This window comes from Lissotriton vulgaris, chromosome 11, assembly GCF_964263255.1.
Source record: "Lissotriton vulgaris chromosome 11, aLisVul1.2, whole genome shotgun sequence".
Lineage (NCBI taxonomy): Eukaryota > Metazoa > Chordata > Amphibia > Caudata > Salamandridae > Lissotriton > Lissotriton vulgaris.
Window position 1 is genome coordinate 919,371,652 of NC_141699.1, and position 25,051 is coordinate 919,396,702.

Genomic DNA, 25,051 nt, shown 5'->3' on the forward strand with positions numbered 1-25,051 from the left:
GCAAGAATGGAAGAGGTCGGGGAACAGCCTGGACAGGCACAAACTGGATAATTTGTGTATACCGCTATGGCACCGTTGCTGTGATCGCATTTAAGTTAGTATTTAAGAGGTGGGGGTTTCATGATTATAAAAAGAGCTAGTGCATCACAGAAACAAGCGCGATTTAAATATGTTGGTCGCAAGCCAAAAGTTTATAATGCTGTCTCCCAACTAAAAGAAAGTTTAGGTCTGGTCGATCTATGGGATCTAAAGCAGGGTCAAGACCCAGGCTATACATATTTCTCGCACCCTCACAATAAATATGTCCGTATCGATTATATTTTAATGTCAAATAACCGGGCTAGTTTGGCGCAAATTAGTAAACTACCAAAAATAATTTTGTACCATAATCCCCTATCTCTCACTTTCTACTTAAGTGACATGTCTAGACCTCGCTTTAGTTGGTCCTTCGACAAAAAACTGCTTGTAAATAATGAATACGTAGAACATATGAAAAAATGGTCACAGGATTTTTTTGACTACAATCGATCTAGCACATCTAGAAATATGGTATGGGACTGTTTTAAAGCTGCAGTCCGTGGGGAGACAATCAGCTACGTAGCCAGACAGAGGAAAGAGGTGGCAAGGCTTAATGAATTACAACTACAAAAACTAGCTTAACTAGAAGAGAAGCATACTAGGCTAATAGCACAAAATAGGGACGGTGGTTCAGTTCTAAGAGATATGGCGATACTAAAAGAAAGCAGAGATAAATAGTAAACTTACCCAAAGTACAGCTGAATTATACCAATCCCACCGAAATAAGATCTATGAAATGGGAGATAGGGTGGGTAAGCAATTGGCACTCCGAACTCGTCAAAGTCAATCTCCTAACTCAATTACGCGCATTGAATCAGAAGGCCAAGTATTTACAACACCTGAAACTATCTTAGAAGTGTTTCAAAATTATTATGGGAAATTGTACAAAAACGAGGACTCTTTAAATTCAAACGTAATCAAAGAAACACTATCCAAATGGGCAACCGAGCACGAAGATGGTGTAGGAATGGAAAATATTACTAGGCTGGATCTAGAAAGAGAAAACTCAAATAGAAGTGGAAACTGTCCCTGCAGAATTAGCCTCGGGAAAAGCCGCAGGGCCCGATAAAATACCACTCGAGTTTTATAAAATTTTGGGTAATATAGTAACGCCTCTACTTCACGATTTATTTGTTGGAATTCAATCAAGTGGCATCCCTCCTAGGTCTAGGCAGGAAACTAATATTGTAATCTTCCAAAAGAAAGATAAGCCTCCTCAGCTGCCCTTATCTTATCGACCTATCTCTCTAATAAATTCTGACTCAAAACTCTATTCTAAGATCTTGGCTAATCGTCTCAGGGGGATCATCGAACATCTGGTCTCCCCCTGGCAACATGGCTTTATTCCAGGTAAGGATACTACGGACCATATCCGACGCGCTTTTGCACTATTTGATGCCGCAACTGCTACGGCGGGCCAGATGTCGATGGTCCTCCTGGATGCCGAGAAGGCCTTCGACAGGGTTTCATGGGCATTCCTATGGGCAATACTAAAACTGAATAATGTTGGACCTTGCCTCATGAGATCAATTAAAGCAATGTATTTTTCACCAAAGGCTAGGGTATTGGTAATGGGCCAGGAATCTGGATTTTTTAACATATCTCGGGGGACTAGGCAGGGATGCCCTTGCTCTCCGATTCTTTTTGCCCTCTACATAAATCCTCTTCTTCTAAAACTACTAAAGGCTGAGGCAATTAAACCAGCTATACTGGGCCCCTACCAAACCAAAATATTAGCTTATGCCGACGATGTGGCTGTAATAACACCACAGCCCACGGAGGCTATATTAGAAATAGAACAAATTACTCAAGCCTTTGGCCAAATATCAGGATACTCCTTAAAAAGTGATAAAACGATGGTCATTTGCACACATAATGTCCACTTTACTGATCCTAGAAGGGTAGAATCCGCTGTGTATCTGGGAGTTCGAATATCTGCCAAAATAGATGAGATTGTGAAAAATAACTATGAACCGCTCCTCCAAAAAATAAAGAAAGAACTCAAAAGGATTGATGGAGTAGATCTCTCAATCATCGAAAGAGGCAATTTTCTCAAAATGAATATTCTACCCCGGGTTTTATATCTGTTTCGAGCGATCCCTCTTCTTGTGGAAGACAACATTCTAAGGGGTTTGGAATCCCAAATGAGTAAATTTGTGTGGGGTTATGGTAAGGTTAGGAGATCTATCCGGAAGCTCTCCCTACCTATCACTAGAGGAGGATTGGCTATACCTGATCTGGGACTTTATTCATGGGCTGCTTTTCTACAACAGATGATTTTACTATTTCATGTTAAACCACTGGGAAATGAGGTGGGGGCTAATCATATACCCTCAATCTATGAGTTGTCTATCGGTGATAGGGCTAATGGTCTGTTACTGAAACAGATTGAACCCTCATATTATAAGAAAATAAAATTCAAGGTTATATCAAACGCATGGGTAGCATGGAAGAAAATTTCGAGATATATGAAAATTCCTAAATACAATAGATATATCTCATTATGGCACTCCTTAATATTACCACCACAAATATATGACACTATTTCTAGACGCTGGGAAACTTTAGGAGTATTAACAATAGGAGACTTTATGCTCCCCACTAATGGTAATAGATTTCAACAACTTCAATCCAAATTTGCTATCACAAACAGCGTATTCAAATTTATACAAATCAACACAATTTTAAACTCCAAACTTGCTAATATTTCTCTGGATAATATCCATTTAATTGATTGTTTGTCTAGACCTTCAACTAGGATAGGTACTATTTACGACATCTTAATTGAAAACCAACAAGATGATTTAGAATCTACTGAAGTGGGCTGGTCAAGGAAATTAAATAATCCTAATGTAGACATCGACATGTCTCTTATACTATCGTCACAGCTGTTTATGTCCTCCAACTTGAAAGCCCAACTATATAAAACTATTTAGGATTTGTATTTTACTCCCGCTAAACTCTTCTCCTGGGGGATAAGGCCTACTTCAGAGAGTCCAAGGTGCAGCAAAGCAGCGGCAAATCTATTACATATGCTCTATGAATGTGATAAATTACTAGCACTGAGAACAATGATTGCTGGGTTCTGGCAGGAGGTGTTCGGGCATTCAGTAGCCGAATCTCCCACCCTCTACATTTTGGGCTACGATAACACTGAGTCATACTAAGGCGGAAGAAGTATCACTCTTCTTGGGCACAGCTGTATAGAGAATTATATTAACAGCCCGATGGAAGGATGCTGATCCCCCTAACTTTCAGATTTGGCTGTCTAAGCTCTTAGGTATGTACAATCAAGAAAAGGCGATTTTCGCCTGTAAAGGGATAAAGTCTAGAGCACGTGGTATTGAGATTTGGAAACCAATAGAAAATTGGAGAAATGACAATAGAGATTGTGGCTAAACGTATGTAACCAGGACTTCACTGCTTTAATCATTTGTTTCTTTTTTATGTTTTATCATTAATATCTCTGTTTCTTTGCACTGTGTATGATATTTACTGAATTCTCGTTTTAACATTTTTTTCCTTTCTTTATGTATCTGCAACTGTAAATTACCAAATAAAATATATTATAAAAAAAAAGAAGAAGATTATAAAAAGTGAGAGGGGAATTAGATTTATGGGGGTTGACTTCATATTTTACAGGGTGTGAGTGAATGTGTTTGTTTTTAGGGTGGGGGATTCGTTTGCAAGATGTGGGGGATTGGGGTACTAGATGTAAAGAATTTTTTAACATTCCATTAACACGAAAAATCGTGGTAAAGAAATGCATGGTAAAAAGATGGTGGTTTAGATGAGGTTGTGGTTGCGACCTCGTTGATAGGGAAGTCGTGGTTGGGGAACTCGTTGTTACAACATAAAACCCATTGGTGCAGACAAAACATCCCTGTGTGCCATGACCACAGATATAGGTAAGATACCACTCTAGCAGGCCTTAGCCCTAAAGCAGGGTCCACTATATCTCCTGTGAGGGCAAACCTGCATAAGCAGATGTGTCCCTGCAATTTCCTTGTTGATTCCTAGATATTGTAGGCAGTGGCTGTTGGTGAATTCTGAAAGTGGTGGGGCTGTCATACATGAAAGGATGAAGATTGGTCTTATTCAATGTGAGTACAGTACTAGTAACCAATGTTATCTGACCAGAAACCAAATTTGAAAGCCAAGGTTTTTAAGAATTCATGACCATCAGTCATTCAAATGAAAAATAATCAATTTGATGGATGGAATGCAACAATTCAAACATTCACCCCCAGTCACAAGGATCTGGGTAAAGTCCATCAATTGTTCTTTTTGCATTTGTCACCCCGAGTGGGACGGCTATGCCCTGACAAGGGTCCCTTGCGCTCCATGCCACTGGAGTCAAGCTATCCTGGTTAATGAGGGGTGAAACCCTGAAACCGGTCCTAGGATGTTTGTTTCCAGTCCAGGGAGGACCTGGCCTGGACTGTTCCCTTTGGGCGCAGGGTCAAGACTGATTTGCATATGGCGGAGTTCACACTGGAATGGCATGGGGAGCAAAAAAAACAATGGATTTAGGCCCAGATCTCTGTACTGGGGTGAATGTATGACATTGTTCTGCGTCAATTGTTCTTTTTGCATTTATAACTTATTCAAGGCCAAATTTTAAAATATATTTTTTTAATAAACTACTTTTATTTCTCTATAAATGGACCTATCCTACAACATTGTTGTCTGGACATTTTTATCTGCTGGACGAAACTAACACTTGATCCATGAACCGGTTTCACACAGACATGTTACCATTTCTTTTTAAAGAAATATATCAAGTGATATTGAATTTATGTATGATGCTATTTTGAACAGTGGCCTGATTTTCAAGAAATAACCAGGTACTAAACTCTAGTTGGGCGGCAAAGAAACAAAAGAGCATTCTCTCCTGTGGCTGAATTCACAATATGTAGCCAGCAACACCGGATTCAAATCCCAGCGCTTTGCTGCTATGCCAATCACTTTACTGTGCTTCATCCTAATTGAGCATCAAAGCGGAGATAATTTCATGCTGACTGCTAAATAAAAACTTTATGGAGGGTTTAATAGAGAATGTTGGTCAGTATGCAGCTGCAGTATTAGCCATAACATGGAGAGGACAACAGGCCAGTTACTGCAATATTGTCAGGGCACTGGAGGCAGGGACAAGTAAAAGTTTAAAAACTCAATTTCAACAGATGGCATTGCAGTGATATGATCTAATATACTGAAGTGCTACAAGGGCATTCAAAAACCAATTTCTCATTCATTTGAAAGGGTCTGGCATGGTCTTGCAGGGCAGTGCCGGTACTTTTACATGATAAACTGTTTGATGACTTGGATCGTGCTTTGGCTCAGAGAAAATCCCCCAACTTGTGGCTCAGCTCTCCCTGCAATTTTCTTGGACTGTCCACCTCAAATAAATTACCTTAAAATGCCTTTGTCTAGGAGCTCCTCAGGGGTGTAACACAGGCCCCCACATCCACCAAGGTGCGGGGCCCGAACAGCAGGGGCCCCCTCAGCACAGTACTCAGGCCTGTGAGCTCTGGATTAAAGCCGGAGCGGGGGGCCTGCAGTTCACATTGCAGGGGGGGCTTTTATGCCTCTGGAGCTCCTTCGGTCTCCGACGCACACAACCAGCAGAACCCTTGACGAGTGTGTCCTGTCAACAGGAACCCGCACAAGGGCTTTCAAAGATGCTCAGGGTCGACACTTTGTTTATTGCGATAACTGCAACAGCACACAGTAGAGTAAAAGCCATATTCTGCATGCTAAAGCAGGCAACAAACTCAAATGAGTTGTTTTTTTTTTTGCCGTATAGAGTGCAAGCTTAGCACAGGGGCATTGAGGCACTTTACATGAGCAGCAATTCTAATTAAACATGGTAGCATTCATTGTATTGAAGGCATGGGAAGAATAAGTGTTTCACCCAGAATCACAGAATGGGGAGTCGACGCTAGGACCCAAACCTGCCTTCCCCCTTTCAAAGCTGGCAGCTGTGGCGACATACTTTTTTCAATACTGAGCATCTTTACATAAATCTTGTGCTGCAGAACTACATATCTCTGTGCACACCCGACCTACATACGAGGAAGTAACTTACAAGTAGGCAGTCTTTGCACAGGGGTCCCCAATGCAAAGTCTGGTGCAGGTAGTCCAGCACGAATGCAGAAATCCAGGGTAAGTGCGTGCAGAGGGGTTAAACATGATTGAATCAAGTCAAGGAAAACCTAGCAGGGTCTGAGCAAAATACTCACTAGAAGAGGCTGAGGTTCACTTTGTATTTCAGAAGGTGAAGCGCAGAAGAAGCGGAAGAAACAAGCCTGCTTTCAACTTATCAGTTCCTTGTGCCTGGTGCTGCACTGTCTGTACTGAATGGTGGGATGCAATGCTACAGTACCCATACAGAACAATGCATAGAACTGGACAAGCACACACACCAAGACTTTTTTTGGTGCTAAAGGGTGATGGGAGGGGTGAGTAACATCATTTTTGGTTACAGTACCTGCAGTGAAGACAAGCAGCCACAACACGCTGTGCCAACCCCAGAAGGGGCTCAGTCAGATAATTTGTGTACGTCAAGCATCACTTAGAATTCAGGACAAACTGCCTCAGATTCAGAACTTAATTTCTAAAGTTGCCATCTTCAGCAGAATGGAGTTTTGAGGCACGCATACTAAGCCTGACCACGGTACTAGGTGCGCAGTTTGGAGCGCATATTCCGCCCTAGCTGATAGTAATCAGCTAATGTGAACTGGGTATATCTGACTAATGCCACTGGCCATCTTGATCTAATTGCAAGAATGAGCCATCCTTTGATTGGCTATGGTGCCTGAGCCCACACTGGAAAGGTTAACTCCTGCTGATTGAAACCGCCCCTGATTGTAACGGACCAAGGAAGCCATAACAATTACATGGGCTGGACACTCGTCATTACAAGTTCCCAAGCTCCATGACGGTTTTACCAAAGGAAGGGATGTTTGATACCGAACATCTCAATATTAAACTGCACTGATTCCAGTGTCAGATTTATGATAAATTACACAGTGAGGACCCCTTAGAAGGGCCCTAGAAAACCTACTAGCCCTTAGTGTGATCACCGACTTGCCAAAGCCAAAATGCTACCACCAGAGTTCTGACCTCATGGGGTGAGCGCCTTTGTGCTCGGAGGTTGAGAAGACTGCCTGTCTTGGGTGCAGGTGTTCATACCTTTTCACTAGTTAGGAAGAGCCATCCGTGGCAGGAAGCTCCAAAGGCCTTGCCATCTTTGAAACTCAACCCCAGCCTCTCCTGTTAAAAGGAGCAGGCCGCATTCCTGTCCTCCCTTCCTTTTTGGTGCGTAGAAAAGCAGGAAAATTTAGTGGTGGTTGAAGCTTTTATTCGATATGCAAGATATCTTGTAAGCGTACACAGAATACAGCATTTACAAAACTAGAAAAAACATTTTTAAGAAGCAATATTGAATGCACATTTAAGAAAGATAAAAAGACATGTGATGCCAGAATAAATTAGCTAAAACGAATTAAACCGCTATTGACAATCTCTTGCATCGAATCAACCAGAAATGCTTTAAAAATTTGGCTACACCACAAAAATGGGGGGGGGGGGGGGGGGGGAGTGTCCGTCATTAGGATGCGAAGGGCTACCAGATAACTACGCGTACCCATATTGCAACAAAGGGGTTTGAGCCAGAAACTCCTGGGTTTAGCATAGTCCGGACATTCGAACAGGATATGCGGAATATACTCTATCCTAGTGGTACAACGGGCACAAAAAGGGCACCTGATTTCCACTTTGACACCAGGGCCCCAACTGGAAGGGAGCCCACTCTGAATTTAAAATACAGTGCTCGATCAGCTGGAAGGGTAATTAGGTCCAGGTAAGGTTCGTAAACTACTACATCTTTTATTGTTAAAAAGGCAGCTGTAGATTTACAATGACCAGAATTTATAACTAGCTGATCCGCAACCCAATTCCAGTATAGTCTTTTCAGAACGTCTTTTGGTGGGGCCGTTCTTGATGACCAACAGTCCCCCAGCCCAAGCTCCTCCAACATCTTTTTGGTGTCTCTCAACCACTTAATCTTCGCCCAGCCGCCCAGGCTCATTATCTCAGCCAACCCTTCAGCATAAGATTTTAGCTCTTCACCCCTCCAAATACGTGTCCATAAGAGGAGTGGACGAAGCCGGGCTTGGTCTTTGATATTCTTACAACCTGTGTCCAACAGCACAGGCACTGTTGGAGTGCTCGGAGGGAGGGCGGTTAAAGATTTCAAAAGCTTGCTCTCTGCTGTTGCCAGGGAATCCAGGCAGCAATGCCCCCACAGCTCTGCCCCATACAGGGCTGATGTTACTCTCTTAGCCTTGTAAATGTCAATTGCTGGGGCAAGCGACCTCCTCGGTGATGCCCGGAATTCCCTCAGAAGGGCGCCTCATACTCTCTTGTGGTTCAAGACCATCTTGGCAATGTGAGGTGACCAGTTCATGCTATCCGTAATCCGTATTCCAAGGTAATCAAATTCGGATACTTTCTCCAAGGGAACAGAGTTGATAATAGGTGGGCGGCCCAGTTTCCTTGGAGGGTTTAGAATTAAAAACTTGGTTTTATCCACGTTGATTACCAAGCCCCTTGAAACACAAAAGTTCTGGAAATGAGTTATCAACTTCTAGAGGCCTTGCGGAGTCTTGGAAATCAAGAGCGTATCGTCCGCAAAAAGTAGGGTTGGAATCCGCACTCCCCCGAGACAAGGAGCGTCGGCTGGTTCTTGCTGGAGATATTCCACCACCCCATTAACATATAGTGAGAAGAGGGTGGGCGCTAGGACGCATCCCTGTCTCACACCCCTAGACACTGGGATTTTCTCAGTTAACTCTCCATTTCTCCCCCAGCGAACCTGTGCAAAGGTATGGGCGTGAAGGCTAAAAAGGAGGGACAAGATGTAAGGAGGCAATCCCAGCCCATAAAGCACCCTCCATAGCTCCTCCCGAGGAACTAGGTCAAAGGCAGTCCTCAGATCTATAAAAGCCAAGTATAGACTGCCCTTGCCTAGCTCCACCACCTTTCAGCCAAGGAGTGCTAGCCTAAACACCTGCTCTATCGTCCCCATTCCAGCCCGAAACCCTGCCTGGAAGTCTGATAGGATTTTATTTTCCTCCACCCAATGAAGAATCCTACCAAGTATAGCTTTACCTGCTATCTTTTGGGTGGAGTCAATGAGACTTATGGGCCGGTAGTTCCCCGGAATTTCTCTGCATCCTTTTTTATAAATTGGGACCACCACCGCCCCTTTCCAGGAATCGGGCACTGGCCCCCCTTCATAATATCATTGAGGAGTGCTGCAATAACCCTTCCCCAGGCCACTGAATATGCCCGCATGAGATCCCCCGGTAAGCCATCTGGGCCTGCTGCCTTCCGGGGGGCTACCCACCCAATTACCTTTTCGATCTCTAAAGCTGTAAAGAGATTATAGCCGTGAGGTTCAGATACTAGAGGGGGGATCACCCTGACATTTAGTGCCCCATCCGCCGGGAGGTATAAAGCCCCAAAGTGTTTTACCCAGCTTTGTGGGGGGATATTACAGGGTCTCATAGCTTCGTCGGGCCTGTTCCGGGAGCCTACAAGGTTCCAAAAACCCCTTGAGTCTTTGCTTTTGCTGGCAAGAAGTAGGTCCTCCCAAAATTTCTCTTCCCACTCCTTCTTAGCAAATTTAAGGGATCTATTATAAGCCTTCCTTGCTTCCAGTATATCAGGGTGGGATTTGAGTTTCACTGCCTCTACAAGTCTTGATTTGTGTACCCTACATATTTGTGTGTACCAACCGTTACCTTGCTTTACACCGCTTATTCCCTACCTTACTCGAGGGGATGGTAAACACATTTGTCAGAGCCTCTGCTAAGGAGACAAAGACCCCGCAGGCCCTACCCACCCCTTCCGGGAGGGACCCCAGGTTTAACAGTGCTTGATCTAAAAGGGTTGATATTTCTCCAACCCTTTCCTCCGAGAGGACCAATTTAGCCCATTTTAGACGCTTTCCACAGAGTGAAACTACCGACTCATTAGGGGGAGCTAATGTGGGGTTAATGGGACCCTTCTTAGGAAAACACCACCACTGGGCCATGGTCAAGGAAAGTGGGTTGTGGTCGCTTTCGATCGTCGGGACCACAACCATGTCCCTCACCTGGCTCCACAGACATATATCTAATAAGATATAGTCGATTCTAGAAGTGTGTCCTGGTCTATTATAGGTATGAGCCCCCCCCCTATCTGAATTTGTCCTCCCATTCACTGCCCTTAGATTTAGTTCAAGACTCAGGGTGTATAACTGTAACGCCACCTCTGACCATCTCCTAATGGGTGGAATCTCCAGGGCTGGGATCCCTATCTTGGCGTCCTCCTCATCCTGGTCTAGGGCAACATTCGAGCCCAAAGGCTCGAACGTGCAGTTTATGTCTCCCGCGACCAGGATACACAACTTGTGTGACGTTGTGCTCAAAAGGCTCTCCAGAAGAGATAATACAGTGTACTTCCTCCCGCCCTTAGTCCCTCTGGCGTACACGTTATAAATATTCAATATTGTTCGGCCCCTGGAATCTTTTAGAATAATATTTTGAATATCTGGACAGCCTGTCTGAGACTCCTCTATTCTGCAGTCTAGGGAAGCTGCTACCCATATGAGCAGGCCACCCGAGGGGCGTCCTCTCCCTGATTCCGAGATTAGTGCAGGCACGAAGTAGGAGGAGAATCCCACCCTATGTACCGGCTCCAAACTCCAGGTCTCCTGGAAGATGCATATGGCGTGCTCATCAACCAAAGCATTCCAGTCTGGGAGGGCCAACTTTCTCGCGATCCCTGCGACATTCCAGCTGAAAACCTTGAAAACACGGTCCGTCACAGCTGATGTGTCGCTGTCCGCAAGAACACTACTGTCCGCAGGCCCCTCAGGAGGAACATGCGAGTTACAATCCAAAGGAATGGGCAGAGAGTCTACCAACCCATTGTCGCTTGTAGTTAAAGGTGAGACTATTCGGGGTGGTGGTGCTGTCATTAAGCCTATTCTATTGCCAGTTACCATATCAGAAACTGCAATTTCCCTCGTATCACCCCCCTCCAGTCAACAACTCCCTGGCCCCCACGGGGGGTTCTGCCCGTTGTACCCAAGACCCCCAGCCCAACATGGGTCCCAGTTTTGGCCTAAGCCAGATGTGCTAGGGCCCGCCCAAGGCGACATAATTGGCCTGGGGTAAAAAATGGTTAGATCCACTAATTTAACCCCTACCGCATCCATGCTTTTTGTAGGGCCACAGATGGTGCTCACTACTCTGGGATCTTGAAAGTTTATTATTACACAATCCCCCTCCTGTGTTTTTTTTCCTTGGCCTACCCACCCTACTCTGCGGACACTTAAAATTAGCCCATCCACACCAGTCGGGATTGGCTTATTTGACTTTAGCCAGTGGATACACTTATTCTTAAGGGACTGGTGATTCTCCAACTGGTCTTCCTTCAGTGGGGGAACGTTTACTAGTACGGCAACAAAAGGGTGGCAATCTGGTGGGAGGTTTATGGGGGGGAATCCGCCGTGGGAATTTGCGGGGGGCCACTGTGGTAACAGCTGGGACTACAGGTTGAGGGGCAGTTTTGGCGACCGTCTGTCGCTGCTCCCTTGCCTTTGTCTTGTGTACCAGGGGCTTGGCTAACTTTTACCATCCCTCTACTTGTCTGGGGCTGCAATTGGGGTGTTAGTTTTGGTGTAATTTTGGCAACCTCAGAGGATGTTACCGTTCCCTTATGTTGGGGCCCTACTTTTGGTGGGGGAGGAATTATAGGTACTGGAGCTTGCACTCTGCTAGTATCAACCTTATTTGCCCTAGTTGGAGGATTAGAGTCCACCTGTAGTGGCAAGGAAGCTACTGGGGGCACACTCCCCTTTAGTCCCATGGCCTGGTTCTCACTCACTCTTTTATGCTGTTTAATTGTAGATTTAAGTGAGAAAAAGCCGTCGAGGGTAGATTGCTCTAGTTTATCTATTCTAGCCCCCAAACCCTTAACCTGGGTCAACAGGGGCATCAAGAGACTATTTACCCTCTCCATAATGCTGTCAATAGTCTTGGGGTCAATAAATGTGGGGACATTAACAGCACTACTACTAGGGGACGGACAAGTATTATAACCCGTGGGTGTGTCCACAGAACCCCCCTCCACCCCAGCCTTATCCTCTGGGACCGGCCCCTTTGCGTCCTTCCCGCCCTGCCCAAAAGGCTTTCTCGGTCGCTTGTAGAGCGCGGCCTGTCTCACCAGCCTACCCTTACTAGAGCTGGCTGCCCTTTTATTTTTGGCCCTTTTACTCTGCCCAGTAGAGTCATACACAGATGGCGCCCCAGCTAGGTTTACTGTGTTGGGAACAGGTGGAGTTGGCAATAGTATTTGAGTTGTACCTTTGTTTGGGGGTGAATGTGATGTACTTGTGCCACCCTCTTCCACAACGCCACTAGGAAGAAGCGCAGCCAAATGTTCCAACCTATCTATATTTTTCCCTATTTCTACCATCTGGGGGGGGATCTACAGGGCCGTCCGGGACAACATGGGGAGCAGATTGGACCCGCTCACAGGCCAGTGACAAGGCCTGGGCTACAGCCCCCAGTGAGGAGCGTCTAGAAGGGGGATAGACCTCGGAGAGACGGCGTTCGGACATGGCGATCTCCTTTTCAATGACCGCCGCCACTCTGGTTATGAAACGGTCCATAGTTCCAATCACTGGGCTCCCAACAGCAGCTCCCCTTTCGCCCTCACTCCTAAGTAATTTACCAGAACGGGTTGACATGGTAAGAAGTACACCTACAAGGAATCACACGCAACCCACCTGGGCCCAGGGCTGGATGGAAGAGACGTGGCCCAGCCCAGCCTCTGTCTGCCCCTGACTGCCACAGACTGCCCGCCCTTTGCTCGGGCTTCGCTCGGCGTCCCGCTCGCGTCCCGCTAAGCGTTATGCAGAGCGTAAAGTAGGGGGCGTTGCAGGCAGGGGGCGTGTCTGGCTGTGGGCGCATCCGTGCACTCCTGTGAAGCGCAGGGACTCCTGGTCATCCGAGTCCCTGCTGCACGCGTCCTTGGGGAATCTCTCAGCACCTCCCTGGTTCAAACGCCCAGACAGCACCGCCCCTCGCTGTGGACCGCGAAGCGGCACCCGCGAAGCGGGTGCGGCGAGCAGCAGCGGCAACAACGGTATCAGCGGCAACCCAAGGGCTAAAGGGCGGGCCACTCCGTGCGAGCTCCTCCAGCAAGGCTCCCAGGTTAGTCACAAGTTTGTTGGTCTTTAGTATGAATAAGAGGAGTTTCCCCCGTTGCCAACTCCACCCCTCAGGTTCTGAAGGAGAGGTGGAATACACCTCAGTGCCCACCATCTTGAAGATTGTGGGATTTCCCCAATCAGGGCTAGGGCTATGTCCCCCTCTCACAGGAGGTGGGCATATTAGAGGGTGTAGACACCCCAGGTAAGGGGCCCACTTGCCACTAACTCCCTTCCTAATAACGCCCCTAAATATAGTATTTAGGTGGTGCCACCAGACCCTGAACTTCAGTTTGTGACAACCTAAGAGGAGACAGACACCACAGAGCCCCACTAGCAAAGAATACTGCAGAGAACTACTGACTTGGCCCCCAACCCTACCAGCCTGTCTGCAGCCCTTGATGATCCTGCATTAGAAGAGGACTCGTCCTGCAGTCCAGCAGCCTCCAATACCCTGGGAGGACTGCCTGTCTTCAATAAAGATCAACATTTCCTGAGAACCACAGACCTGTTCAAAAGCAACCATCTTCAAGCAAAGACTGACATGAAGAACCACAAAGCCTGGCCCCTGGTTCCACCTCTACACCCGATGCCTCCAGTCCTAGACCAAGTGGCCCACTGGTTCTGGTGAGGTTTCCCAGCACTCCAGAGCCTGAGTTCATGACGAGCCGACCTCCCCTAGACTACTCGACATCGCCTGCAGCCTGTGCAAGGGGGCCCTCTTAACCTTAACGTGCTGCGGTAAGCCATTTCCGACACCAAAAGACAACCCTAAACTTGTCCGACCTGGGCCTTGTTGAAGTGGACCAAATGTGTCCCAACGTCCCCGGGCATCACAACTTACCTCTCCAGCAGTTGGCATATTTGTGCTGGTCTCCTGGCCGGAGGCTACAGCCCTTTCCAGATTTGGGCTTTCTCCATTGCTTAACATTGCGCACCCAATGCAGTGTTGGCACCCTGCACACAGCCTCCCCATGCCGCTGGTGGTGTGCTGTTGCTGCTCATTTAGTTGCTGTCCAGTGCTTGCTTCAACTCCCCTGAGACACTGGTCCTCCAAACCCCTGTTACTTGCCTGTAAGCAGCAACTGTCCGATTACCCCATTCTTCAATGAGTTGTATTGGGCCCCAACACAGTATTTGCACCCTGCCACCCCTGTACCACTGTTGGTGCTGAACGGAACCTTGCCCAATACTGATCTTAACTCCTGCAGACTGGATTTGAACTGAACCTCGCCCAATACTGATCTTAAGCAGACTGGATTTGTAAGTCGATGTTTATGAACATGAATATGATTGTGAATATTTACTTTCTGACAGAGCGGACGTTTCAAATAACTCCCCCCCCCCCCCACCCCCCCCCCCTTGCTGGTTCTGAAACGTTCAGCGCCCCCCATGGAGTACCCCAGGGCTCTATATTGAGCCCCTTACTTTTTAATCTGTATCTCCGTCCTTTGGCAGATGTAGCGGACAAATCAGGGCTTACCCTCATGACCTATGCAGATGATTCGCAGATTATTTTCTCACTGTCAGAATTTAACCCTTCTGCTCCTTCGTCTCTTAAGCAAGGTCTCCACGATATTTTCAGCTGGATGTCTAACAACCAGCTGAAATTAAATGGAGAGAAAACCGAGACCCTCCTCTTGGGGAAAAAAACAAGATTTGTGGAACTCCACACATTGGCCTTCCAGTTTGGGAAAACTCCCCAAACCAGCCTCCCATGTATGTCATTTGGGGGTATTTGTGGATAATGCTCTCTCTATGAGACAACAGGCCTACAAGGTTGCTGGCCTTTGTTTCACCATCATAAAGTGGTTAAGAAAAATCCTGTGGATGTTGCCTCCCGCGACCCAAAAGACCTTAGTCAATGCCCTCATAACTTCTTGACTTGACACCAGCAACATCCTGTACCTTGGTTCAAATCAAGCTGTAATCAGGCGATTGCAAATGGTACAAAACTCCGCCACCAGACTACTTTGCAAGATCCCCAAAACCGACTGCGTATCAAAATACCTGAGGGACCTACATTGGCTCAGGGTTGAGAACCGGATCAGGTTCAAAGCCCTGAGCTACATGTTCAGGATTAAAGCCGGCACAGCGCCTAAATATCATCAAGCATTGGCCCGCCCTTATTTTCCCCAAACGAAATCTTACGTTCACTTTCAGCAGCAAATTTCTGTGTTCCTAGGTTCAAGCTAGCCCGAATGGGTGGGAGGTCCTTCTCTCATTTAGGACCCACCCTCTGGAATGCACTCCCTCTACACCTACGCAAGGAGGAGAACTATGCTACGTTCAGGAGAGGCATCAAGACCTGGTTGTTTGATAAATAAATCCCGCTTGCTCCGTTTTCCATTACACCTATCTTTTACTGTGTCTCGGCGCCGGGAAACCCTTGTTGGGTAGCTGCGCGCCTTACAAGTGTATAAAATAAATAAATAAATAAATAAGATGTTACCTACCTGTAGGCTTAATGTTTTTTTCCTCCAGATAGGTTAACATTGCAAAGTCTGACAATTGCACTGTGTCCACTTTTGATATTGAAAAGTGTTTCTTTTGCAAAAAGTGTTTAGCTGGTTCTACAAAATAAAAATAACCAATTATTACAAAGTTGCTTGTTAGCGCTGCTGCGATTTTCTTTATATATAGCTGATGTACCCGATTGTTTTGATCATGCTGAGGGAGACGTCCCAAAGGTAAGTGACCAGCCTTTTGCTTGCCTCCTTTACGCAGATGATATAGTAATAGACCTAACCCCTATTGGGTTGACTAGAAAGTTGATTTCGTAGCAGAACTATAAAGTTGATAATTTCTTGAAAATAAATGTTTCTAAAAGTAAAATTTTAGTTATGAAATGTAAAAAAAAATAGAAAATTATGTCATTTTAATTGCCACATAGGTTCTGAAAAACTGGAGGTGGTAGATTAATATCCTTATTTAGGGAAACTAATGGCAGGTAGTACAAAGAACAAACTCCATATTGAATACTGCTCATGTAAAGCAGTATCTTTTATAATGCTATGGGTAGAAGGCATTTTTTACATCTATTAATGGTAGAAGGCATTTTTTACATCTATTAATGGTTTTTAGAGTCAAAATTCCACCAACGCTGCTATATGCCATTGAATCCATGCCTGTCAAGGATTGGAATTTTTGGTATAGACCCGAAGGCCAGATATTACGTAAATTGTGCAATTTTAATACGTTAGTTCCACCGGCTGCTATTAGGCATGAATTTGGCTTAATAAGTTCCTACATTCAAGGTTTAGCGAAGGTTTTACGATGGGGATACCAGTTGAAAACAGCGAGCAAGACTCATTAAGAGGGATCATGTGTCAAGAAATGTTCAGTTTTCAGGCAAGTAATTATATCTATCACGATTTTTTATGTGCACCAAGAAACTTCTCTGTACAAGAAGATTTAGTGACTACTTTTCTTCCATCAGAATTTAAATCTTTCTTAAAAAACTCTAGTGGTAAGATTAACTTTAATAGAGACATTGAATTCTGTAACTCCAAAAAGAGACTAGAATTAATCGTAAGGATAAACATACCAAAAACGTCCCAAAAATATGTATACTGGAATTTACAGCACGGAACTCTATTTCTCACACTATGCTGCATGAGTCTTCTACCTTTAAACGATCTAACAGCAAGCTGGTCCCCAAATCTGAGAAATGGAAAAACCTACAACCTTTGCAAACTTAGTGCTCAGACCCTGAATCATGTCTTATTTGCAAGTCCAGTATTGGCCTTCAGCCACCTTGATTTTCTATTTTTTCCCCAAAAATTAAGCAGTGTGTATAAAACGTTTGAATTATTTTAAAGGCGTTTATGGATATATTTTAGTTGCTGTGTTCTGCTGCTGTTTGCACAAGAGGGAGATGCAGTGTTCATTTTCCATCTTTTGTTCTGCTCCTAAGTTAAAAACGCAGCCAAAGTGAGATTCTGGATTGCGTTTCTGCACATGTACTGCTGCTAGTTAATTGTTGTTTTGCGCAGGTCAGGATATGCTTTGTAATTCCTTTTGCTGTGAAAACTGAACAATCTGCTGCGGATGAATTCTGGATTTTATTCTGTACTTGAACTGGTTGATAGTTTCTGCTCCTCATACATTTTTGTATTTCTAAGGATACGCCTTGGCACTTTATCCCATTTGCTGTTTGTGGAATGAGCTTGTTATATTTAATTCTTTCTTGTATCAATTTGTATGCACTTATGTGGACCTCATATGAATTCCAAATCCTAATACTTTAATTGAATCGAATCAAGTATTTTTATAAATTGGTTTCACAGTTATTCCTCGACGGTGCCTCATTTTTTGCCACTGTGTGTACATCAAATGTCCAGCACTGCTTTCTGATAAGCCTTGCTGCTCGCCCTCACTACCACAAAAGAGAGCTTTATTATTATCTACTTTAGCCTCTGTAAAGCCTCTGGGAATACACTGGACTCTCTGCATACTATACATCTTTTAGGTATAGTATATAGAGAGCCAGCTTCCTACAATGCTCTTTTACAGCATATGGCTTTCTAGGTCATGTAAGTGAAAATTGGACTGTAAAATACGTTATTTGCCACGATTCTTTCAGAATTGTTTTGAGAGGACAACCCACTATTAGAACCCTGGGCTTGCTTTACGCACCCACTGCAATCGGACTCTGAACACGGTCAACGAAAATAAATGGACGGCGGCATCCTCATTGAGGTTTTTAGGTCTCGCCTGAGCCAATGCGCTTGCGCATTGCTCTGGTGAGATTATAGAAAGCAGAAAAGAAAAGTCTACCAAAACAGCTGCGTAACTTATACAGTTCATGTGATCTATTCGCATTCACACCATTGCCAGCCACATAACCCACCACCATTTGTCTGTGCCTTGGCATCCAACTTCAAAGGCTGCCGCTCCCCCGCCCCGCGTGCACATCACGCACCACCATTTGTCTGTGCCTCGGCATCAGACTTCAACTGCTGCCGCTCCCCGGCCCTCCTTCCCCGCCACAGCAATGCGGAGAGCTGTTGCTATGTTGCCATCTCTCTAGGGACACTCAGATTGAAAACACTCGACTTGCTAGCTGCAATGCCACATCTGCTATGCTTTGCCTCTAGACACGTTGGCCCCTTGCAGACTCTGCCACTCCTGATCCTGAAACTGACCAATGCAGTCACCACGCAGTCTCTTCTCTCTGTCGTATGTCTGCCCTGCCACCATTTACTTTGGAGCCTCACTCACTCACCCCCTCACTCACCCCCCCCTCACACACCACATCACTCAGGGGCACCATTCAGGGGCACCACCACCACATCATCGCTCCCCACCACAACAGCACTGTCCTTGCTTGCTACCAACAAGATTTGCCATAGCCAATAGGACTCGCATTAGGAAAGTGTAAGCTATTGGCTTTGTGAATAACAATGCTATTAATCTATATATTTTCAAAGCCAACACATTTAAAAAAAAAATGTCATTTACAATACCAATAGCGCGCACGTTCCTAATGCGAGACCTATTTCATTGGAAATGCTGGTTTTACTTCTTCACCCACACATGAAGAACTAGCTGTAGCCCAGCTGTTCTGTTATACACACCCCTTACCAAATCCTGTTTAATGTCAAAGGAGGTGTATGTATGTCTGTAAGGGATTTATGGCTCGTAAAACTAACAGCAATGCAGTGGAGAATCTCACATTGATGGCTTTGCGCCTCACTGATTAAAATTAAAGAGGACATGACTGAAATTGCTAGGGGGGGAACTTAGCAAACTCGGTGTGTACATTAGACCATCTGACATTTGTTTCTGGGTTTACCTGCACTCTGCCTAATTTGTTTCAAGCATAAGGACTGTGACAAAACACAATATGAATAAAAGGGGTCGTTGGTTCATGCAGACAAATGATTTTATAGTTTACTAAGAGTAACTATGGCCCAAGGCAAGTTAGTGTTTGCTCAGCGAGGAAATGTGTGTTCAAAGACCACATCAACACGCTGTTCAAAATTCATACTTTTGATAGTGAAGAAGATTTCAAATCCATGGTACGCCCAACCAAAACATACAACAAACATGCTTTCATCCCACCGAGAGAATCTCTGCCTATTTCCAAGTCAAATTGTAAACAGCGCAGTAACAGGAGCGGCCACTGCGGTCTGCTAGGCTCACGAAACGGACTTTGCAGGCCACTCCGTGTAGGAAAAAAATTGCGCAGTCCATTTTCTTTATAAACGTTCTGTGAAAATTCAAGAGTGCATTGAAAACACAGAACTCTGACGAAAAAACAGTTCTAAAAGAGAAGCGAGATTACCATTTGATATGTAGTAGACTGGTTACACACAAAAAAGTGTAAAGAGACGTTGGCCCAAACAATACATATGGGTCTGGTTTTACTTCCTAAATTGAATTAAAGAAATGCTTGTATGGAGATCATGTCTTAACACGTCTAGCAATGGTCTCGAAATGGAGGACTCCTTAGCATTGAAGAAATACGTTTTTGGCGCTTTACAGAAACAGCGATGTTTAAAATATGGCCATTAACAAGCATGTAACTGAAAATGTCTGGATTCTTCCATATATTCAGTCATTCAACCATCCAGACTCCAACACTCATCTATGGACTCAGTTCACTCATTTTTGCATCAATTTATCCATCCATTGACTCATTCTTGCATTGACACACTCAATCACTGTTCAACAAAGAGGCATATTCCGCTATCCTCCAAACCTACTGATATTCGAGCTGGTTTGTGATTGCTGCGAGAGTGCTTCCAGTAGTTATGCGACTGCTTTTGGCAGTGGGTGACTGCCAGTCTGTGAGTGGCATGTGCTGGGGGGGGGGGGGATTGGAAATGCTCAGAAGTTATACAAACAATGCCAACAACACATTTAAGGACCCGATTTAGACGTTGGTTTACGGGTTTCTCTGTCAGTGATATCCCATTCGTCGAATCATGAAATCATGAATCCCATTATAACCCATGGTATTTATATTTCGGTGGACAGGACGTTGTTACGGAGTAACCCGTCTAACATCTAAATCAGACCCTAAATTATAACTTCAAACAGCATGGTCTCATATTTGGACCACAATATTTTAACAGTAATACTCACAGGGGTGGTGTAGGTTAAAAACTCAGAACTTGGCAAAGTGCACAACATCACATAATAAATGAAGGACTAGATGGGTCTAATCTCCTGAGGCGGAAGCCGGGAGAAGCTCTTTTTAACTTGTTACTACTGTGATTTTATCTTACCTGCTGCTCATTGTATTTTTGCACCAGAGGGCTCCGTGTAGCGGATCTAGCGCTCACGTGACCCCCTCTTACCGGCTGGCCACGCCCACCTTCAGGCCACGCCCCCTCCCCGCCCTTATTAAGCGCCAGCTCTCGAGCGCTCAGTTGGGTCTAATCTCCTGAGGCGGAAGCCGGGAGAAGCTCTTTTTAACTTGTTACTACTGTGATTTTATCTTACCTGCTGCTCATTGTATTTTTGCACCAGAGGGCTCCGTGTAGCGGATCTAGAGCTCACGTGACCCCCTCTTACCGGCTGGCCACGCCCACCTTCAGGCCACGCCCCCTTCCCGCCCTTATTAAGCGCCAGCTCTCGAGCGCTCAGTTGGGTCTAATCTCCTGAGGCGGAAGCCGGGAGAAGCTCTTTTTAACTTACTACTGTGATTTTATCTTACCTGCTGCTCATTGTATTTTTGCACCAGAGGGCTCCGTGTAGCGGATCTAGCGTTCACGTGACCCCCTCTTACCGGCTGGCCACGCCCACCTTCAGGCCACGCCCCCTTCCTGCCCTTGTGGTCACCTATATCAATGTGCAACTTTAGAACGCGCAGCGGACGAGCGCAGCGGGAGCGCCGTTTGCGCGCCGAAGGTGCGCCTAAGGTAAGCCCGTCTGCGCCCGTCCGCGGCCGGACGGGGCTAGGGGCACGACTCCATGCCAAAACCACGTCTTATTCTTCTGAGGATCTTATTGCCCTCCAAGTCCATTGGCCACTTCCAGAACCCATCCGCAGACTGGTCGCCTCACTAGGCCTTGCTCCTTCCTCCACACCCTATCCCCTGCTGCACGCTCCGCCATCGCCCTGTCCCCCTCCCCTTGACCCCCACCCCATCACTCCGGCATTGTCTGTCTTCCTACTCAACACCAGGTCAGCGGTCAAGCACCACCACGAGCGGTTTGTCTTACTCGATTCAGAGAAACCTGACCTACTGCTCCTGACCGAAACCTGGTACTGTGATTCTTCCCTCCCTGTTCTCCTGGCCACCCTACCCCCCTCCTATGTGGCCCAGCGGGCCGACCGGCCGGCAGGCAAGGTTGGCGGTGGGGTCGCCCTAATCGCTCGGTCGGAATTGAACTTTCAATCACTTCCCTTTCCCCCCATTCCCCCTGCTGACTTCCTGGTAGTCCGTTCTCTTTCATCTTCCCCCCCCCCCATCACTTGCCTCTTAATGTACCGCCCTCCTCAGCTTTCGCCTTCATTCCTGCCGGCATTTCAAGACCTGTTGGCCAACTTGGTGGTCAACTACGCCTCGGTCCTGGTGCTAGGGGACTTCAATTACTGGCCCTCAGACCCACATGAGTGCTCAGCCTCAAAAGAATTCACAGAATCACTTTCGTCCCTCAACTTTGTGTCGCATATATCCGTCCCCACTCATTCTCATGGGCACACACTAGACCAGGTCTGGTCCCTCAACCTCCCTGTGGCCTCGGCGGCGGTCTCGCCGTACCCATGGTCCGACCATGCCCTCATCTCCTTCTCCATTCTCCGTAACCCAACGTCCAAAACTCTGCACGCCAAAAACACCTGGGCGCGGAATTGGAACAGACTGGATTTCCCCTCCTTGACCTCCCTGCTTCGCAACTCCACCCCCACTCTTTCTGGCTTATCATCTGCCTCTCAAGCCAAGGCCATCAACACCTGGCTGGCTGAAGGCTGCGACTCAGTGGCGACCCTACGTCGCATTTCCATCCGCCGACCAAAGGACTCCAATAGATGGTTCAATGACCACCTAAAAGATCTTAAACTGAGCGCCCGACGGGCGGAGAGGCAATGGAGGAAAAATTACAGTCCCTTATCAAAAACCCACTTTTTATCATCATTGGCCAAATACAAAACAGCAATCCTCGCTGCTAAAACTACCTACTTTTCGTCAAAAATAACTTCTGCAGAAAACAAACCCAGGGAAATCTTCGGCATAGTGAATGACCTGGCATTCTCAGACCGAACTTCGCCCCAAATCCCTCCCTCCCAACCTCTCTGCGATCAACTTAACACTTACTTCTTAGACAAAATTGCTACCATCAAGACCAACATCCCACTACCCTCGTCTGCCTTAGTCGATCCCTCCCCCCCTACCGTTCAATGCCTTCTCACCTCCATTCCCCCCCTCATTCAGGACTCTTTTCTGGAGATACTCCCCAAAGTGAAGTCGGGGTCTCCGGCGGACGTCTGCCCGGCACGAGTCCTGCAGCAAATTTATTCCGGCTGCCCTGACCCCCCCATTGCCTTCCTCAACAGCTCCCTGGCACAGGGCGTAGTGACCCCTGCGCTAAAGGCAGCTACCATAGTGCCCATCCTGAAGAAACCTGGCGCGGACCCTTCCATCTCGGCCAACTACCGCCCCATCTCCCTGCTGCCCTTTCTGGGCAAGGTGATGGAACGCCACGTCACCGCGGCACTTAGCGCCCATATTGAGGCAAATGGGGGGCTGGCATCCCGCCAGGCCGGTTTCCGTCCCAGGCATTCGACCGAATCAGTCGTGGTCTCAGTCTTAGACAAACTCAGAAAGGGCATGGATGATAAACACCAGGCACTGGTCCTCCTTGATCTCTCCGCCGCCTTTGACACGGTGGACCATACCATCTTACTCACCCGTGTCAAGGCGGCCGGCATCGGGGGATCAGCTCTGGTCTGGCTCTCCTCCTTACTGAGGGACCGCACCCAGGCAGTCCGGCTAGGCGACTTCACTGCCACTCCCCTCCCTGTCACCTGCGGTGTTCCCCAGGGATCCTCTCTCTCCCCCCTACTTTTCAACCTTTATATCTTTCCTCTCATCTTCGCACTCCAGCAGCTGGAGGTCACCGTTTATAATTACGCGGATGACCTCCAGCTCATCTTTGATCTGTCCCCTTCTCCTCTCTCTGTCTCTAATTTCCAGTCAACTATGACATTCATCAGGGACTGGATGAACCACAACCACCTTAAGCTGAACCCGGATAAAACCGAGCTGGTTCTCACTGGTGGTTCATCCAGCCCCTGGAACCCTCTCTTCTGGCCCCCCTCTCTTGGTCCCGCACCGTCCCCCTCAATCACGGTCAAAACACTGGGCGTCAAAATAAACAACCAGCTCACTCTCCATTCACAAATCAGTTCCGTGGTCTCCTCCTGCTTTCTCACTCTCCGCACCATCCGCACTGTCTCCCACTTCTTTTCCCCCCAGGCACTCAAGATTATCATGGCCGCGCTGGTGATATCACGACTGGACTACGCAAAGGCTCTCTACCATGGCATCCCCGCGTACAGCTTGCGTAGACTCCAGACTATCCAAAACCAGGCGGCCCGGCTGGTGTACTGCCTCCCTCGTTATCACCATTCCACCCCCCTTCTCAGGGAGCTTCACTGGCTCCCTGTAAAAAAACGCTCCCTTTTTAAGATTGGTTGCATGATCTTCCAGGCCCGCCAGGGCACTGCCCCCGCCGTCATCTCTTCATTAATCAATCCTTATGTCCCCGCAAGAGAACTCCGGTCTTTCTCCAAGTCCCTTCTTCAGAGCCCACGCTTCACACGTAAAAAGTGGGGCGGGTCCAGCTTCCCCACCCTGGCTCCAACATTCTGGAACTCACTCCCTGACCATCTCGGCTCTGCCACCCAGTATCTCCCCTTTCACAGAGATCTGAAAACGTTCCTCTTCAGCCAGGCCTTTTCCACTTAAACTCTCTTAAACTCTCCTCTCAATTTCTCTCTTGGTCTTTTTCCTCAGTTGCTGAACCCCCTAGCGCCAAGAAACCGCAAGGTGTACGCTGCGCTCTAGAAATGTTTTAAATTAGAAATTATGGCGCGTTTATCTTTAAAAACAAAAAGCAATTCACTCGCAACTAAACAGTAAACAGACTTCGACAATAAAAACAGACCTCTGTAGCCTTCGGTGTCAGAAGTCAGTCTTTGACAATATAAAACCCCTTCCTATGAATTTTCTCACTCTATATTTAAGAGCCCTCGATGTAAAACCCCTTCCCATTACATTTGTGAAAGTGCACAATAGAAAATGACATCCGACTGTATTTGGCACAGCGCTACACTATGTATTAGCAAGGTCTCCATCACTTGTGATCAATAAAGCTGCGTCCTAGATGGGTTAACAACTGCAGGCCAATAAAGAATGCGATCAATAAATAAATGAAGCCAAAGGACCTGTATCTAAATGGCTTTTAATTGCTTTTGTACTTGAGCTGTGACGAGCAACTAAAGTACGCTCTAGCCAGACCTTAAAGGAAAAAAGGTAAAAAGACACATGCAAATGCACCAAGAAACGTTTTGGGGTGAGACTGGTAAATTTCAACAAAGTTACTGCAGAAACTAGCTGTAGCTCACAAAGTATTTTTAATTGAGGTAATGACTGTGAATAATGCAAACGCAGGTCAATGTACTTTAGCCCCTTCGCTGCGGCGGCAGATCCGCCGCAGCGCTAAGGGGGAGGGGGCCGCGCGGCGCTCCCA

General features: G+C 46.5%; 1 protein-coding gene across 1 annotated transcript in view; it reads right to left on the bottom strand.

Annotated features, from left to right (window-relative positions):
• Positions 1–25,051, bottom strand: part of LOC147683689 (phospholipid scramblase 2-like) — a 469,436-nt gene that overhangs the window by 155,873 nt on the left and 288,512 nt on the right. The gene's annotated exons all lie outside the window — the stretch shown is intronic.